This window comes from Aquarana catesbeiana, linkage group LG08 (genome assembly GCF_042186555.1).
Source record: "Aquarana catesbeiana isolate 2022-GZ linkage group LG08, ASM4218655v1, whole genome shotgun sequence".
Classification (NCBI taxonomy): domain Eukaryota; kingdom Metazoa; phylum Chordata; class Amphibia; order Anura; family Ranidae; genus Aquarana; species Aquarana catesbeiana.
Genome location: NC_133331.1, coordinates 67,993,848 through 68,014,321, shown reverse-complemented (window position 1 = coordinate 68,014,321; position 20,474 = coordinate 67,993,848). Strand labels below are relative to the sequence as shown.

The window sequence follows — 20,474 nt, the reverse complement described above, 5'->3', positions numbered from 1 at the left end:
GAAGAAAACCCCTCCTGAAGACTCCTGGGGTGTATGACATTTGCCTAGGCCAGAAACCAGGGAGTAAATGAAGTAATGATGTAAAAATTAGTTTAAAGCAAGTAAATATGATATACTTTCCTATTTACTAATGCTAGCAGCATGAGAATTAAAAACAACAAATGTTGATTGGGAGAGAGAAGTTCTGCTTTAAGGCTCGGTTTATACCATTAAGATGCTGTGACCGAGTGCAGGCGCATTGGCACGCGTAGCCACGTGTCTTGTGTACGGCAGTCCATTCATTTCAAGAGTAACAAGGAATTGAAGTCTCTTTTGCAAAAATGTGCCGCACCGAACCACATGGTGCTTAACCCCTTGGCACCCACTGCACGCAAACATGCGGCCTCTCTGCGCCTGGGCCTTGTCGTCGACAGGCCACATATTTGCATCGATTGCGATCAATTGCGCTGTGCCGAGAGAGTGCTCCAGACAGTGTCTAACCGAAAGTTCCCAATCACTGCATGCGATCGGGAGTTTTAGGATCACGTGACCACCGTGACAGCCAATCACATGATCTTAAGCCATGCCCTGCCTCCCGGAATCTTAAACCTCTTAAAGAGCTGGGAGGCGCGGCGTGAAGAGGTTAACATTTAATGCAATTAATTAATGGCACAAAATTTAAATAAAAAGAACTTTTTTAAAAAAAAAAACAAAACAAAAAAAAAAAAAAAAAACAATGAATGGCACCACTGCGCATCATGAAAGAGCAGTGTGTTTCTGTGCCTGTCGGGAAAGCACATGATTTTGCACGCATTTTCGACATGCAAAGATGTGAACCTAACCTAATACTTTGTAACTTTACTAAAGTGCATTTCTAGCCAAAATTAAAATCCTTTTTTTTTTTTTTTTTTTTTCCTTTTTCTTAGTCTGTGACTCCATTCTGCAGATGTTTCCTTAATCCTGTCCTAGAGACAACACTGTCACTAGGACAGGAAGTAGTGGAGACCCCTCTAAGAGGACACATCGACAATAAAACACTTACTTGTAGACTGCGGAAGACTACAACCACCATTCGTTTTTTTGTTTTTTTTTACTGTCATCTGTGTCGCCAATGGAGGTTTTTTTCTAGTCTTCCTGTCACATTGATGTTATCAGGGCAAGAAATCCAACAGGGACACAATGGCCATTTAATATACTTTATATTCTTAGGATGGGGATGGATAGACCCTCCAATTCTGTGTTCCCATTGGAGTTTAATCCTAACATTACTGCCTTATTGACAATATTGTCACCAGGACAGGAAGTGAAGGTAAATCTCCCCCAACAAGACATAGAAAGATAAACAAAAGAAATGGTAGAACATGACAGGGGTTCTAACTGTTCCCTATTTTATCCAAAACCAACACAAAAATCATTTCCGATATGGATACAATTTCCAGCTTTCCTTTAGTCTTGCACAGCTATACCAACGCCTCTCCTGGACTGAAATGCATTACCCTGATTTTACTGCACACTGTGAGCTTTTCATAATGTGCAGATAGAACCCACCTGGAGAACATCCAGCATTATGTAGCTCTTTCCTCCCCAACTGACCCCTTTCATTCATTGAATTTTAGTTCTTGCAATCATGGAGGCTCAGCCTCACAAGTGGGCGTTACCTAAACTGGCCTACATGCAAAAGCTGCCCGCCTAGGAAACGCCCACTCCTGCAGACCGATACCCACCCATCAAGGCATTTTGATATTTGCATAACTCCTCCCATTACCTGCATCAGGATTCTTCAGAGGAGTACGGAGACAGGGTGCTGTGATGTTTTCCGAGCTATGTACAGCACCCCGCCGGCTCCTCCCACCAGCCATGATCTGCCTGGATTGCATAGAGAAGCTGAGAAAGTAAACAGGTGTGCTTCGCTTCGTTACGAAATTGAAATTCAGACAATTTTTTTGTTTTAGGAAATTCGGATGTTCCGAATTTCCGAATTACAATAGTAACAAATTTTAACAAATCTGAAATAACAAATCAAAATTTCAGATAAAATTCAAATACTTTTCAAATAAATTTGAATACCTTTCTAATCTTATTCAAATACTTTTCCAATCTAATTTGAATACTTTTCCAATCTAATTTGAATACTTTTCCAATCTAATTTGAATACTTTTCTAATTGAATTCAAAATACTTTTCTAATTGAATTCAAAATACTTTTCTAATTGAATTTGAATTTCCAAAGAGAATAAAATAGAATAGAAAATAAAAGAATAGAAAGGAGAAGACTAAAACAGAACAGAATAAAAAATAAAAGACCAGAAAAAAATAGAATAAAAAAAAAAATAAATAAAAAATAAAAAAAAGGGACAGAATAGAAAATAAAAAAATAGAGTAAAACAGAACAAAATAGAATAGAAAAGGAATGGAATAGTATACACATAGAAAGAATATAACCAACTTCTGAAATTCGAACTTCAAATAGAATAAATTTAAATTTGAATAGAAAAGAGTAGAATATAATAGAAAAGAACAGAAAAGAATAGAAAAAAAACAATAGAATAGAATGGAATAAAAAGAACATAACCATCTTCCAAAATTCGAATTTTGAATAGAATAAATTCGGTTTTGAATAGAATTCGATTCAAATTTGAATAAAATTTGAAAAATTTGAATAAAATTCAAAAAATTCGAATTGATTCAAAATTGAATATATGAAACGAATTCCGAAAACGAATTAAAGGAATTTAATGAAACAAATTTATGTAAATAACAAATCAAATTGAAACAATTTTTTTTCGTTCTGCACATGTCTAAACAGAAAGGGAAGGAAGAACCAAGGAAGACGAAATAAACAAAAAAAAAAAAGCTTAATAATTCATGTTTAAAGTGCAGAATTCAGTGTAGCCAGCATACCCAGTATAGGACTGCAGTGCGTTAAGACATCATGGCTATGGAGCACTGCGTCGGCGGCGGGGTGTCCCTGGAAATTATTTTAAAGTGACGACCGCTATATCAGGCCCGGCGATTCTCGCTCCGACACTCGGCTGCGAAGAAACAAAGTCGGTGCAAAGTTACATCTGTCGGAGCGAATAATCTGAAGGAGCGCAGGAAGTCTCGGAGCGAGAATTCGTGGTTAACTCGTTCAGCACCTGAGCAGCCGGGATTCCGTCCGCCCAAGTAGCGGCGTGCATTGTTAGGCTATGATTAGCAATCCTCCTCCCGTCCTGAGACCACACGCCCTGTTCCTGTGCTCGGCATGTTGACATGTTTGGACTCTTTCTATAGCCGGATAGGAGAGGACGGCTGAATGACATCTGCATTCATTAGAGGCAGCACAGCATAAAGCTCAGCTTCTTACATTACAAAGAGCTCAATGCATGTAATACAGCAACATGAATAAAGCTGAACGGCAAACAATGAAGAAATATACAGGAGGAAGATATTTATCTGCCAAAGGATTTGTATTGCTGTCCATCCATCCCTGAGATCTACACAGCTCTGCCACACAGCATAGCCCTGTCTGGCAACGAATCTTTCTCTGCTGCAATTTCACTTTCACTTGCATGTCTCCTCTTTATTAGAGATGAGCTAAGGCCCCCTTTACACCTGTGCGTTATTTTTATTATTTTTTTTGCGCACTTGTCGCACAAAAGCGCAGGGCACCTTGTTCACTTGAATCGACTGCCCTACACACAACAAAACGTGGCACAGTAGCTCTTGCACCTTTTTTTGTGCGGTGATCCCTGGGCATCTGTTAGCCGCTGGTTGGGGTGCCATTAAGAAATAAGGCGTGCTTTTCGCGCATTTCTGCGTGCAGTCCCAGAACTCACATGTGTGAATGGGGCCTTAGGCTTGGTTCACACATTCGCAGCGAGTCCCGCACTCGTAATCACCTGCAGTGAAAATGCGATGATCAGTGAAAGCACGCAGGGACGCCATTCATTCTGAATGAAACCCCCGCGCATGTAAAAATCGCAGTCCGTGTGCAGGTGCAGGAACTGTCAAATTGACCATGTGATTTCTCTGTGGGCCGCGTTTTGAAAAAAGGTACATGCACCTTTTTCTGCGGGAAACACAGGCAGGGCAGCCTAATGAAATGAATTTTCTCCTCTGTCCACAGAAATGCAGCCACAGAAACGCACAGATGTGAACCTAGGCTTAGTGTTCAATATTTTTAATGTGGATAAATGTGACTGCTTCTGGCTGTCAATGGTTGCTAAGGAAGAAGCGGCTACTTGCACCCGATGTGCCCTTACCAACCACAGATGTCACCCGGCCCAGTCACTTTCATGGGCACGGAATGGAAAGGGTTACATCATTGTCGTAATATATCCCGATGGTCATATTTGAGCAATGACGTCACCGCTATCCAAGCGGTCAATGGCTCTTAAAGTGGAGTTCCACCCACTTTTACAACTCTTCAGCATCCCTCACTAAACTGTGCACTGTAAACAAATTGGATATTTTTTATTTTTTTCTCTCAGCACCTACTGTATATCTGCTGTATTCATTTTTCGCTTCCTCCTCCCTGGCCACGGCCCATCGCATCATTTCTTGTTTGCAATGCCTTCTGGGAAGGGGCGGCAACTTCCTGTGAAACTGCCATTGCTATTGAAATCTGACCTGAAACCTATTACACTGCTTGTGCTGCACTGAGCATGTGCGATGTTCGTTTGCTAAACAAACTAAAAAAAAAAAAAAAAAAAAAATGTTGAAAAAACAAAAAACACATTTTTCACAGTTTGTTACAAACACCAATCACCAATGAGGCGGCACTGTTGGGACTGCACTAATAGCATACCTCCCAACTTTTTGAGATGGGAATGAGGGACACCTATCAGCAAACGTATGCAGGCATAGGACACACCCCTTGCCACGCCCCCTTAAAGGATAATTGTACAAAAAAAAAAAAAAAAAAACAAGACAAGTGCCCACAAGTGCTTTTTTTACCACTACTATTCCTTTATTTTGGCTTTTGGAATGTACAAATGCAGCAATTTAGAAATCAGGTGAAAGGTTTACGCTGGAAAACACTTTTTGATAAATAAAAAATGCATTTTATATACATCTATATAGATCAGACTATAATGAGGGACAAATGAGGAGGAATGAGGGACAGAGGGACATTTCTCCAAATCAGGGACAGTCCCTCGAAATCAGGCACAGTCTGGAGCTATGCTAATAGTCAGGACATATATAATTAGTGCCCTGATTATCAGTGCAGATGTCCCTTTAACACAAACCGGTTATTGGCTCTCCTCTCCTCACACTGTCAGCATGAGGAAAGAAAAGCCAATAACCGGCTTGTGTTGACATCCATGATCCGCTGTCATTGGACACAGCTGATCACGTGGTAAAGGGCTTCTGTAATTGGCCCTTTACCCCGATCTGTAATCAGCTGAGTCCAAAGGACTCTGTGATCACAGAGTGCGCTGCCCGCATGCCGTGGGAAGTGCGATAACGGGAGGACGTCAATAGACGCCCTTCTGGCAAAGTAAGCACCGCGCTGTAGCCGTCATTTGGCTATAGCGCAGGCAGGAAGGGGTTAGGGAAGCATTGGCTGCTTGCTCCTTCTGAGTCCTTCCAAACCACTGACATCACCCAGCTTATTCACCTACATGGGAATCCCCGGTCACATACAATAAGCAGATGGACAGGGAATGGAGCCTTACATCATTGTCTAAATATAGCCACATACCGTATGTAGATTTGGGCAATGATGTCACCACTATCCTCCATACTCCTTTCTTTAAATAGCCAATGACAGCTTAGGGAGCTAGGTTACAACTTTTTTTTTGAGGAGAAAGTACACTGTACCCCAAACGTATTCATGTTGGGGGGGGGGGGGTATATGGGGGCCCCTGTATTAGAAGGGGGCTTAAGGATTCTGATAAGACCCCCACAACCACTGGGAAAGGGTTGTGGGGATGAGGCCCAGAGTGCTTTGCCAGCAGTTTAAAGAGTAACTCCACTTTTGTTTAGAAAACAACATTCCCCTCTGGGTGATCTATGAACATTGTGAGGATTTTAATCGCGTTTCAAAGCACCCAGGTGAGAATGTTAATGCAGCCTTTGTATCATTTCTGTCTGCTGCTTCCTTCCTCTGCTATCAGCATGAGTCTTTTCTGACAAGATTTTCTTGACACCAAGAGAAAAATGGTGACAGGGGGAGGGAGCTCCAGCACACAGCCTGTCATTGGGTGTCCAGAGAACAATAAGGTGGTGAATTATAGGTGTGGCAAAACTGTATTAACAGTGAGAGGGATGTAAAACTTGAGTCTACACAGTAACATATGTCACAGTCATTGCACCCAAAGGCCTCATGCACACAGGTGTTTGTGGCCATGTAGGACAAAAATAGAGGCATATTTCTGTGCCTATGGCATGGATACACAGCTATATGCAGGTACTTATTAAACCGGTGCACAGCATATAGGTGCTACATGACATTGCCGCAAGGAGACACAGGATATCACCCAGGCTATACAACTGCAATTCCCTAAAGCAGCTGCCAGCCAGGACACTCTGGGAGTGGAATTTGGACCCCCATATCCCCCTCCTTATGTAAGCCCCCTACTTTGAGGTATAACAAAAAGGAAAACCTTTTCTTTTTTACTTTTGATAGAATGGAAAGGGATTAGATCCCCTTTCAGGATTTTATTGGGGTTTGTGTCCCCCTTTAGGGAGATTCAACCTCTCTATTTGTCCTGTTTACCATTATCACCAAGAGTGAAAGAAAATCTCAAATTTTGGGTCGTCACCAGTACAGGCATAGAGGGGAACTCTTCCAATAGGGACACTAGTTCTGGTTACAGCGAGGAATCTGCTCACTTGGAGGGATTTCCCATACCTCCCAACTTTTTGAGATGGAAATGAAGGACACCTATTAGCAAAAGTATGTAGGCAAAGGACACACACCCTGCCGCGCCCCCTTAATTGCTTCCGGACTGCCCACTGCACATTTACTGTGGCAGGGCGGCCCGGCTGCGCAAAACAACTTACCTGTACGTTGATTCCTAATGGGGGTCCCAGGTGCGCACGCGATGGCTACCGGGACCCGACGATCGTTTGCTGGAGAGGCAGAACGGCGGTAAACAAGGCAGACTGCCGTTCTGTCAGAGAGGAAGAGAGAGATCTTGGGTACCTGCTAATCAGGAAAACAGATTTCTCCCTTCCTCCAGTTAAGCCATCCCCCACACAGTTAGAAAGCACTCCCTAGGAGCACACTTAACCCTTTCATCGCCCCTAATGTTAACCCCTTCCCTGCACATTTTGTCACTGGTCCCAAAAAGTGTCACTTAGTGTCCAATTTGACTGCCGCAAGGTCGCTGTACCGCAAAAATAAATAAATAATCGCTGATCACCGCCATTACTAGTAAAAATAAAAATGCCATAACAATATCCCATAGTTTGCAGACACGATAACTTTTGTGCAAACCAATCAATATATGCTTGTTGGGATTTTTTTTTACCAAAAATATGTCGCAAAATACATATTGGCCTACAGTTGTGCTCATAAGTTTACATACCCTGATAGTATTTATGATTTCTTGGCCATTTTTCAGAGAATATGTATGACAACACAAAAACATTTCTTTCACTCATGGTTAATGTCTGGCTGAAGCCATTTATTATCGATCAACTGTGTTTACTCTTTTTAAATCATAATCACAACAGAAACTACCCAAATGACCCTGATCAAAAGTTTACATACCCCAGTTCTTAATACCGTGTATTGCCGCCCTTAACATCAATAACAGCTTGAAGTCTTTTGTGGTATTTGTGGATGAGGCTCTTTATCTTCTCAGATGGTAAAGCTGCCCATCACTCTTGGCATAAACCCTCCAGTTCCTGTAAATTCTTGGGCTGTCTTGCATGAACTGCACGTTTGAGATCTCCCCAGAGTGGCTCAATGATATTGAGGTCAGGAGACTGAGATGGCCACTCCAGAACCTTCACTTTATTCTGCTGTAGCCAATGACAGGTCGACTTGGCCTTGTGTTTTGGATCATTGTCATGCTGGAATGTCCAAGTACGTCCCATGTGCAGCTTCCTGGGTGATGAATGCAAATGTTCCTCCAATATTTTTTGATAATATACTGCATTCAGTTTGCCAACAATTTTGACCAAATTTCCTGTGCCTTTGTAGCTCACACATCCCCAAAACATCAGCGATCCACCTCTGTGTTTCACAGTAGGAATGGTGTTCCTTTCATCATAGGCTTTGTGGATTCCTCTCCAAATGTAGCGTTTATGGTTGTGGCCATAAAGCTCAATTTTGGTCTCATCACTCCAAATGACTTTGTGCCACAAGGTTTGAGGCTTGTCTCTGTGCTGTTTGGCATATTGTAAGCGGGATACTTTGTGGCATTTGTGTAGTAATGGCTTTCTTCTGGCGACTCGACCATGCAGCCCATCTTTCTTCAAGTGCCTCCTTATTGTGCGTCTAGAAACAGCCACACCACATGTTTTCAGAGTCCTGTATTTCACCTGAAGTTATTTGTGGGTTTTTCTTTGCATCCCGAACAATTTTCCTGGCAGTTGTGGCTGAAATTTTAGTTGGTCTACCTGACTGTGGTTTGGTTTCAACAGAAGCCCTCATTTCCACTTCTTGATTAGAGTTTGAACACTGCTGATTGGCCTTCTCAATTCCTTGGATATATTTTTATATCCCTTTTCTGTTTTATACAGTTCAGCTACCTTTTCCGGCAGATCCCTTGACAATTCTTTTGCTTTCCCCATGACTCAGAATCCAGAAACATCAGTGCAGCACTGGATGAAATTTGCAAGGGTCTGTCAGGAGTCCAGAAACTCATTGATCTTTTATACACACACACTAATTACAAGCAAACAGATCACAGGTGAGGATGGTTACCTTTAATAGCCATTCAAACCCCTTTGTGTCAACGTGTGAGCATGTGATCAGGCCAAAATCACCAGGGTATGTAAACTTTTGATCAGGGTCATTTGGGTAGTTTCTGTTGTGATTATGTTTTAAAAAGAGTAAACACAATTGATTGATAATAAATGGCTTCAGCCAAACACTAACCATGAGTAAAAGAAAAGTTATTGTGTTATTCATATTCTCTGAAAAATGGCCAAGAAATCATAAATTCTGCCAGGGTATTTAAACTTATAAACACAACTGTAAATTGATGAAGAAATTAGATTCTTTACATTTCTTTATTGGATATGTTTTATAGCAAAAAGTAAAAAATATTGTTTTTTTTTTCCAAAGTTGTTGGTCTTTTTTTGTTTATAGCACAAAAAAAAAAAAAACAAAAAAAAAAAAAAAACGCAAAGGTGATCAAATACCACCAAAAGAAAGCTCTTTTTGTGGGGAAAAAAAAGGACATACATTTTGTTTGGGTACAGTGCCGCACAACCATGCAATTGTCAGTTAAAGCAACGCAGTGCCGTATCGCAAAAAATGGCCTGGTCATGAAGGGGGGTAAAACCTTCCGGGCTGAAGTGATTAATGGAGAATTATACAAAAAAAAAAAAGATTAGTTAAACCCACAAGTGCTTCTTTTTACCACCACTATTGCTTTATACTGACGTTTGAAATTTACAAATGCAGCAATTTAGAAAATGGATGAAAGATTTAGCACTGGGAAACACTTTTTGAAAGATAAAAAGTGCATTTTATATACAACTATAGAGATCAGACCAAAATGAGAGACAAATGAGGCGGAAAGAGAGACTTTATTCCAAATAAGGGACAGTTCCTCGAAATCAGGACAGTTACCTCTCACTTCCTGTTTTGACTAGGAGACACGAAGTGAAGAGAAACCTCCCCAATGAGACACAAATGGCAGCAAAAATAATCGACAGAGGTTATAACCCTCCCTTACTTTATTCAAAATGGGGGAAAAAAAATAAAGTTTTGCCCTTTAGTCACATTGGAACTACACTGAGCACTACAAACCAAAAATGCTATTTAATACGTTTTGAATATTCAAAGCAAACTCCCCCATTAATCCTTTATTTTGCTGAGAAATCACTTTGAAAAACACCCCCCTAGCATTTCTGGCTGCGGCCATCTTGAGTAAGGGCAGATGATGCATGTAGCATTTACTTCCTGAAATCCATATGCCCCTAACCCAGGCATACAGGCAGGAGGGTGTGCTTAGCTGAGAAAGCCCCTCCTGAAGAATCCTGGGATGTATGACATCATTTGCCTAGGCCTGAAACCAGGAAGTAACTGAAGAAATGTAAAAAAAAAAAAATAAATAAAAAAAAAAAAGAAGCTTAAGGCTCCATTCACACTAGCGCGTTTTTTTGATGCATTTTGCATTTTGCAGAAGTGCACGGGAATTTTTTAACATGGGTTCCTATGGAACATGTTCACATCAATGCTTTTTTGTTTCTCTGCATTTTTGGAAAGGGTCGGGGACTTTTTTTCATGCAAAAAGCAGCGTTTTGCATGTAATGGATTTCAATGGACAAACATCAAAAACGCAAGTGCAGCGTTTTTGCAGCGTTTTTGATGCGTTTTTGCCGGTTTTTTTTTTTTTTTTTTTTTTTAATTTTTAAAAAAAAAAAAAAAAAAAACGCAAAACGCAAATCGCGGCAAAAACGCGGCAAAAACGCTGCTCAAAAACGTGGCAAGCATGAAAAAAAAACCTCCAAAAACGCTCAAAAGCAACATGCATAGGTGTGAATCGAGCCTTAGACAAGTAAATATAATACACCTTTCTATCTATATACTGATGCTAGGAGCATAAGGATTAAAGATAGTCATTGTTGATGAAGAGAGTGAAGTTCCACTTTAGAACAAATATAATAATGAAAGCCATGTGCTCCCTGGAAGCAGAAGTTATAAAAATGGTGTGTTTACCTTCATCAGATTTGGTTGCTGGTAACAATACAAACAATCATAACTGTGATAAGCTGGACGGGAACCAAATTGATAATGAGAACATTTATTTAAAAGGGAAGGCACCTCAAATGACCCATCAATCAAAGTACAAAACCAGGGAAGGGAACTTGCTCTCACAGCCCTGATGCCCAATCTCTGTCCCTGAGGCGATCTCTGTCCTTTTGGCACTAGACCCCTTTCACACTGAGGCGTTTTTCAGGCGCTTTAGCGTTAAAAAAAGCGCCTGTAAATCGCCTGAAAGAAGCCTCATCTGCAATCCCAATGTGAAAGCCCGAGTACTTTCACACTGGGGCGCTGTGCTGGCAGGGCATCAAAAAAAAAATCCTGCAAGCAGCTTCTTTGCAGCACTTTCGTGGTTTTGCCACCGGGCTGGGTGCGCCGAGGGCCCGAGCCCTTTCACACTGCCAGCGCCCGAAAAACGCCTGAAAAACGCCCCAGTGTGAAAGGGGTCTTAAATGGCACTTTACCAGTGTTTTTCGGGCGCTGGCAGTGTGATAGGGCTCAGGCTTTCACATTGGGATTGCAGATGAGGCTTCTTTCAGGCGCTTTACAGGCGCATTTTTTTAACACTAAAGTGCCTGAAAAACGCCCCAGTGTGAAAGGGGTCTTATTGTGCGACCTTCAAGATCCCTGTAAACAGCACTCTGAGTTTTGGTGCTAACTCAAGCCAGTCTCTGACCATCTCCTCTAGTATGTCTGCAGTCTCTGACCATCTCCTCTAGTATGTCTGCAGTCTCTGATCATCTCCTCTAGTATGTCTGCAGTCTCTGACCATCTCCTCTAGTATGTCTGCAGTCTCTGACCATCTCCTCTAGTATGTCTGCAGTCTCTGACCATCTCCTCTAGTATGTCTGCAGTCTCTGACCATCTCCTCTAGTATGTCTGCAGTCTCTGACCATCTCCTCTAGTATGTCTGCAGTCTCTGACCATCTCCTCTAGTATGTCTGCAGTCTCTGACCATCTCCTCTAGTATGTCTGCAGTCTCTGACCATCTCCTCTAGTATGTCTGCAGTCTCTGACCATCTCCTCTAGTATGTCTGCAGTCTCTGACCATCTCCTCTAGTATGTCTGCAGTCTCTGACCATCTCCTCTAGTATGTCTGCAGTCTCTGACCATCTCCTCTAGTATGTCTGCAGTCTCTGACCATCTCCTCTAGTATGTCTGCAGTCTCTGACCATCTCCTCTAGTATGTCTGCAGTCTCTGACCATCTCCTCTAGTATGTCTGCAGTCTCTGACCATCTCCTCTAGTATGTCTGCAGTCTCTGACCATCTCCTCTAGTATGTCTGCAGTCTCTGACCATCTCCTCTAGTATGTCTGCAGTCTCTGACCATCTCCTCTAGTATGTCTGCAGTCTCTGACCATCTCCTCTAGTATGTCTGCAGTCTCTGACCATCTCCTCTAGTATGTCTGCAGTCTCTGACCATCTCCTCTAGTATGTCTCCAGTCTCTGACCATCTCCTCTAGTATGTCTGCAGTCTCTCTCCTCTACTATGTCTGCAGTCTCTCTCCTCTACTATGTCTGCAGAAAAAAGAAGACCAAAATATTAAAAAGAAAAATAAAACAATATTTTTTACTTTCTGCAATAAAACATATCCAATAAAAAAAATTGAAAAATTCTAAATTTCTTCATAAATTTTGGCCAAAATGTATTCTGCTACTCGTTTAAAAAAAAAAAAAAGAAAAAATTCCTCATAAAGGCCCCTTTCATGCGGGGCAGATTTGTTTGACGGACTCCGCTAATCCCCGCTGAGCCAACAGATGACGGGTCCAGAGAAGGACAGAGTCCTGTTCTCCGCTATGAGAAAATCAGATGAAAACAGACCGCCTATGCGCTTTCATCCGATCCGCCAGACGAATGGAAAATAGGGTCACCATCCATCTGGATTTGGAGAACAGGATCGTATAGCGGTGGATGTCAGTGGAAATGTCACCGATGACATCCACCGCTCCATGGAGGACAATGCAGGGTTTGATCAGGTCCGCCAAAAAAACTGACAGGTGAACCCGATCAGACAGCCCATGTGAAAAGGGGCCCAAATGTGAATATTGATTAGTTTATGCCTACAAACTCTGGTATAAATACTGGAACTTTTATATTTTGCATTAAAAAGTGTATAGTATAAATAGTATAAAGTATAAAGTGTATTTTTCCCCAAAAATTGCATTTGAAAAGCTGCTGCCCAAATGCCGTGTGAGATCAAAAAAAACAAAACAAAAAAACCTGCAATAACCACAATTTCATTCTCTAGGGTCTCTGCTAAAAGAAAAAAAAAGAAAATTATATATATAATGTTTGGGGGTTCTAAGTAGCTTTCTGGCAAAAAATACAGATTTTAACTTGTGAGCAACAAGTGCCAGTAGAAGGCCTGGTCCTAAAGTGATAGCGTATGCCCAGATTTAGGCACTTATCACAGAACACGAGTCTCCCAAGCAAGCTTTCCTCTCTATGTCTGTTCTGTTGACTATGAGAATGTTTGTTGCCCGGCTGTCAGTCTTTGCTTTGTTTGTAATGTACTCTGAGCTGATGACCCGCAACAAGGGAAGCGATAAGGAATCCTGACACTCATTTACAGAACGCTCTCTCCAGGTCTGTGTCCCGGCCCCCCGTACTGCGACATGTATGTGTTCACCCAGGAAAGGAGCCCTTTACCACCATAACGCAGTGCGCTGTCCTAGGTATTTTTGCTGGGATTCTTTAAAATCATTGAGCCCTCCATGTACAAAAAAAAAAAAAAAAATAGGTCCAGCACAACTTTTTTTTAGCAACACACAGAGCATATGGAGCTGTAAATGTGTTTGTGGTGCTATTAAAGTGCTTGTAAACTCTTCTATATACCCAGTGAAGTGACTGGCCTCATGTAATACATAGAGACTAATCCAATCCTCCTACATAAGTTGTACCTGATTATCAGCAGTCTTCTCTGAGCTATCAGAAAACCAGGAGCAGAGAGCTGAATTTACACTCTGCAGAGCTCAGTAAAGAGAGCTCTGATTGGAGGGAAGGGACACACCCCCTTCACACAGCACACAGGAACAGAGCTGAGGCTATCAATTCGCCACCCTATTGTTTTCCTCTGGATACCCAATCACAGGTTGTGTGCTGAAGATCCCCTCCCCTGTCATGTTCTTCTCTTGGTGTCAGGAAAACTTGTCAGAAGTGACTCATGCAGATAGCAGAGGAAGAGGCAGCAGACAGAAATGACATTTAGTGCTCTGGACTGAGACAAGTACACACTATAGAGGGATATGCTTTGTTCATATTTCATGTCTGAGGTTCACAACTGTTTACAAACCTACATTGCATTACCTAGGGTGCGATTTACTAATGCTGGAGCGCAAAGGATCTGGTGCAGCTGTGTAGGGTAGCCAATCAGCTCCTAACTGCAGCTTCTGTGTGCATCAGTTTTAGTAAATCACCCCCCATGTGTTGTGGGAACACGCATTATGTCGTGAATGAGCGCCCACATTTTTTTTTTTCCCGTCTGAACCGCGCTCAGGCCCTGTTCACACTTGGGCATAGTAGAAACGAGCGATTCTGCAAATGCAGGAAAAACATGCAACTCACTTGCTGAGCCATTATTTCTTAAAGCGTTTGTTACCCTAACACTTCACATTGCTGATATGTGCATGCTGTACCATGTACTTGTATGAGAAAGTCTCCTGTTCTCTTTTTATTGCTTACCTTATATAAATCCCTGGTGTTCCTGCCAGTCCCTCTGCTTTCCTATAAAAACTGACCACACTAAGCGTGAGAGTACTCTGTGGTCAGTTCTCTAGCTATGCTGGGAACTCAGTGTGCTCACTTCCAATGGTCAGACTAGTCCTGACACCCCCCCCCCCCCCACAGCCATTCACTAGGAAGCTCAGTGTGCTGCTGTTTCTCCTACCCCCAATTGTTATCTCTTATGCAGCTGAGAGGGACTGTGATCAAAGGGTATTTATAATGTAATTTTATAACTATACATAAAATGTTTTGGCTTTACCTTTCTATTTTAAACTTAATGGGTTGTTTTACAAGATGATCGTTTACAATCACTTTAATGGCACCCCAAACATGGGTAGCAGCTGCATGTTTTGCCACGTTTCCTGCGTGCAAACCCACAAAAAAGAATGAAGCAAAACGTTCTTGGCTTATGTACAAAATTTGGCACATGAGCTTCTTTACCACGTTTTGGGAGCGGAGGGAGGCCAATTCAAATGAAGGGTGCTGCTCTTAAAAAAAAGTGCACGTTAACCCCCTAGAAACGCAACGCAGTAGGGTCACCCAAGTGTGCACAGGGCCAGACCTGATCCTATCCTCCAGCTGTGTGAAATCATCCAGTTCATAAACACCTGAGATGAACACTAAACCTGGCCGACATCCAGCTGAGTCTGGGTTCACACTAGTGCGTGCCGAGCACCGCAAGTAATGTGCACATCACATTCGATGTCTGTACGGTGCAATTTGAGTCATACATTTTGTATAGCTCAAATCGCATACACACCAAAATTGTGCAGGACCCCCCCCCCCCCTTTTTTTTCCCCCCGCACCTGAATCTCATTGCGTGGATGTTCACATCCATGTGATGTGATTCTGCCAATCGCACTGCTTTTTGCGATCTGTTTCCGAGTGTCATTAATCTAACATTGACACCCACAGCAGAGCGCATGGACACCATGCGATTGCAATGCGATGAACATAAATGCATCACATCAGTGTAAACCAGGGCTACTAGAGGAAAAGAATTACAACACACATCAAGAATAATTGTCTTATCACAGCCAACAATCCCACCTCTCTGGGCCCACATAACGCATATGTAAAAGGGTGGGCTTTACGCACGTGTCCGCGGGTGGCGCACTCCCAGCACAGTGACCGAGCTATCAAAGACAACTTCCGGTCTCTAGTAATGATCAGGAGCCAGCAGGGCCATCTCCAGATGGTGACCAGACTTTTCCACCCCCTCTAGCCTAGTCAAGAGGGATGCCATGGCTGAGCAACAAGGCGTTAAAGTAGATCTAAAGGCTAAAGGTAAACCTTTTTTCATTAGCGATAGAGCAAGGAAGGGTTATTGCCCCTGTCAGAGTGTTTTTTTTTTTTTTTTTTTTTGCCATCTGTGTCCTATTGGAGAGAGTTCCCCGCACTTCCTGTCCCATGGCCAAAACAGAAAGTGAGAGGAAATCCCTCCAAAGTGAGAGGAAAAGTGAGAGGAAATCCATCCAAAGTGAGAGGAAATCCCTCCAAAGTGAGAGGAAAAGTGAGAGGAAATCCCTCCAAAGTGAGAGGAAAAGTGAGAGGAAATCCCTCCAAAGTGAGAGGAAAAGGGAGAGGAAATCCCTCCAAAGCGAGAGGAAAAGCGAGAGGAAATCCCTCCAAAGCGAGAGGAAAAGCGAGAGGAAATCCCTCCAAAGCGAGAGGAAAAGCGAGAGGAAATCCCTCCAAAGCGAGAGGAAAAGCGAGAGGAAATCCCTCCAAAGCGAGAGGAAAAGCGAGAGGAAATCCCTCCAAAGCGAGAGGAAAAGCGAGAGGAAATCCCTCCAAAGCGAGAGGAAAAGCGAGAGGAAATCCCTCCAAAGCGAGAGGAAAAGCGAGAGGAAATCCCTCCAAAGCGAGAGGAAAAGCGAGAGGAAATCCCTCCAAAGCGAGAGGAAAAGTGAGAGGAAATCCCTCCAAAGCGAGAGGAAAAGTGAGAGAAAATCCCTCCAAAGCGAGAGGAAAAGTGAGAGAAAATCCCTCCAAAGCGAGAGGAAAAGTGAGAGGAAATCCCTCCAAAGCGAGAGGAAAAGGGAGAGGAAATCCCTCCAAAGCGAGAGGAAAAGCGAGAGGAAATCCCTCCAAAGCGAGAGGAAAAGCGAGAGGAAATCCCTCCAAAGCGAGAGGAAAAGCGAGAGGAAATCCCTCCAAAGCGAGAGGAAAAGCGAGAGGAAATCCCTCCAAAGCGAGAGGAAAAGTGAGAGAAAATCCCTCCCAAGTGGAAGGAAATCCCTCCCAAATGGAAGGAAAAGTGAGAGGAAATCCCTCCCAAGTGGAAGGAAAAATGAGAAAAAATCCCTCCCAAGTGGAAGGAAAAGTGAGAGGAAATACCTCCCAAGTGGAAGGAAAAGTGAGAGGAAATACCTCCCAAGTGGAAGGAAAAGTGAGAGGAAATCCCTCCCAAGTGGAAGGAAAAGTGAGAGGAAATCCCTCCCAAGTGGAAGGAAAAGTGAGACGAAATCCCTCCCAAGTGGAAGGAAAAGTGAGACGAAATCCCTCCAAAGTGGGAGTGAAAGGAAATCCTTCCAAAGTAAGGGAACCCCTGGTTGTCACCAGCACTAGTGTCACCATTGAAAGACAACGGTGGGGCACTCTTCCTCCCCCCCCCCCACCGACGACAACGGTGGGGCACTCTTCCTCCCCCCCCCACCGACGACAACGGTGGGGCACTCTTCCTCCCCCACCGACGACAACGGTGGGGCACTCTTCCTCCCCCACCGACGACAACGGTGGGGCAGTCTTCCTCCCCCCCCCCACCGACGACAACGGTGGGGCACTCTTCCTCCCCCCCCCCCACCGACGACAACGGTGGGGTACTCTTCCCGACCCCCCCCACCCCACCGACGACAACGGTGGGGCACTCTTCCTCCCCCACCGACGACAACGGTGGGGCACTCTTCCTCCCCCACCGACGACAACGGTGGGGCACTCTTCCTCCCCCACCGACGACAACGGTGGGGCACTCTTCCTCCCCCACCGACGACAACGGTGGGGCACTCTTCCTCCCCCACCGACGACAACGGTGGGGCACTCTTCCTCCCCCACCGACGACAACGGTGGGGCACTCTTCCTCCCCCACCGACGACAACGGTGGGGCACTCTTCCTCCCCCACCGACGACAACGGTGGGGCACACTTCCTCCCCCACCGACAACAACCACTGGGCATTTGCGATATCAACTTAATATTGACACCCGCTGCAGATCGCAACTGCAGTGCATTTTGAACGTGGTGCAGGAAACTCAGATGGAACGCTGGTTTTCCACACCGCGTTCTGCTGTGAACTGGCCTGAAGAGCTATAGACAAAGGCTTTCAACATGCCAGCTTGCCAAGATTACCAAGCAGCAAAACTCCCACCAACTCCTAGACACAAATATTTTGTAATAATAAAAAAAAATAACTTTGTAACAATAACCTTAAAAACATTAAGAGAAACAACAAAGTAAAAATAGCACAGCAACACCTGGCCAAACAGGATTCCCATAATGACAAAAAGGAACCTCAATACTGGGTCCACCTGATCTCCACCAAGATCAAAGCCAGCCACGATGGACGTCTCCTATTCTGAAGCATAACCCTCTGAACTGGCCGATCGAGAGAATTCAGAGGAAACGAATTGCAGCACAAAGTTAATCATCCAATTCACAGGTAACGTTCTACCATCTCCCACACCCTTAGAAGTTTCAGACAAGGGCCTGAATCATGCCAACTTGGCAAGATGAATGTTCAGCAGAACCACTGCCAGCTAGACACAAAACAATGGTAACAATTAAGTATAAAAACAGAAAAGGTGCAACAACAAAAAACAAACCATACTGTAAATATAACAAAAAAATATTAAATATAGCAAAGATCAACCTATAAATATATTAAAAAAAATTAAAATCTAACATAAATTTGACTATATATATATATATACACACACACACACACACACACACACACACTACAAAAAAAAAAACACTGTAAATAACAAAAGAAACCAAAAAAATTTAACAAAGATCAACCTATACATTTAAAAAACAAAACAAATTTAATATACCAAAAATGGAACTATAAATATAAAACAGAAAATAACAAAAACATACTGTAAATAACCAAAAATATAACAAAGATCAACCTATAAATATATAAAAAAAATAAAGTGAAACAAAACAAAAACATAAAACACAGTGTAAATATAACAAAAAATATTAAATATAACTAAAAACATATAAAAAAAAATCTAAGAAACACAGATTAAATATAACAAAAATTAAACTAAATATAATATATAATATAAATAAAATGTAAGAAATCCAAATGTAACAAAAAAAAAAGCACGAAATATAAAATTTAGCACATCAAAATGGATGGACATGCAGGATTCGCTGTATGATGAAAAGGTACTTTTTGTGGCCCACCTGAACTCTACCAAGATCAAAGTCATGTCCCTGCACCCTCTTGCGCAGGTTAACTCTTTACTCTACAAACCTGGTTGTGTGTTTAACCATCGGTCACTCCGAATCCTAATTCCAAACAGGGTGCACAAAACAGATTTTTCTCCCCCACATTTTAACGCGGCGACAATTAACCAGCACCCCTTACGCCTACCCCAGCAGATTCCCGACCTGCAGACCGCGACACGTCGTTACACATTATAGCAAAGTTATCGATCAACTTTATGTCTCATGAGTTGTGTGTGTTTGGACTCAGGAAGGCGTAGCTCTCCCCCCCCCGCTCTTTAAAGTATGCAAATAAAAAATATAAAAATGTCACTGACCAAACTTAGATTTTTGGAAATTGTTGGGTGTGGGAAGGCTGCCGGTTGGGGGGTCTCAGCTTTGGAGTGAGGGGTCTAAGCTTTGGAGTGAGGGGTTCTCAGCTTTGGAGTGAGGGGATCTCAGCTTTGGAGTGAGGGGATCTCAGCTTTGGAGTGAGGGGGTCTCAGCTTTGGAGTGAGGGGGTCTCAGCTTTGGAGTGAGGGGGTCTCAGCTTTGGAGTGAGGGGTTCTCAGCTTTGGAGTGAGGGGTTCTCAGCTTTGGAGTGAGGGGTCTCAAGTTTGGAGTGAGGGGTCTCAAGTTTGGATTGAGGGGTCTCAGGTTTGGATTGAGGGGTCTTGGGTTTGGATTGAGGGGTCTCAGATTTGGATTGAAGAGTCTCTGGTAAGATTCGGCCACATGGTAGCTTTTTGATTTTTTTTTTACCTGTTAGCTGCAGAGATTTAGAGGGGGGTCCGCCGGTCTCATCCTTCTCGGTGGGGGGGACAAAACTCAGCGATGGGATTTGACAGTCGCAGTGCGATCCCCAGAAGGGAGGCAGGAATTTCCTGTAAGTGGATCAGGCCAGGTGAGAGAGGAGAGGGGCAGAGTACATTCAGGAAGACACGAGCAGAATGGGAGAGACAGGTGGAGGAGGGGAGGCAGGTGAGGACACACCTACTCGGCTCACACGTCACTCACAAGGCAGGCTGGGACAGGCAGGGGGGGGATTGCCAGGAACATGCTAGGCCTGTCCCTGCACAACGCATGAGACTGCACTTTCCAACTGAGCCAGGTAAATTGAATAATTCTCACAATTTAGCCCCTGATCACACTGATCAGTTTTTCATGCACTTTGGTGTTTAAAAAGTAAAATAAAGGGGCATGAAAAACATATCCCTTTAGGCTCGATTTACATCTATGCATGTTGCTTTTGAGCGTTTCTGCAGTGCTTGTTGCTGTGCTTTCTGATTTTTTTTTTTTACCAAGAGTTGGCTGCGATTTTGCCTCAATTTGTGTTTTTATGTTTTTTTTTTTTTTTTTTTTTTTCTTTTGGGCGGATTGAAAAATGCAAATCGTGGCAAAATCTCAGTAAAAACAAACTACATGCTTTTCTGCAGCTTCTCCATTGAAGTCTATTGAACCAAAAA

General features: G+C 43.1%; 1 protein-coding gene across 5 annotated transcripts in view; it reads right to left on the bottom strand.

The window, feature by feature from the left end:
- The window catches only part of LOC141105801 (uncharacterized), a 77,164-nt gene extending 57,175 nt beyond the window's left edge, over positions 1-19,989 (bottom strand). For 2 of the 5 annotated variants that reach the window (XM_073595932.1, XM_073595936.1), the window contains exon 1: positions 19,771-19,989. The gene's annotated coding sequence lies outside the window, so the exon portion shown is untranslated. Of the gene's footprint in view, positions 1-2,879; positions 3,173-19,057; positions 19,200-19,770 lie in introns of those variants that run through there. The other 3 variants (XM_073595935.1, XM_073595934.1, XM_073595933.1) reach the window with 3 other exon arrangements.
- Positions 19,990-20,474: the final 485 nt, after the last annotated feature.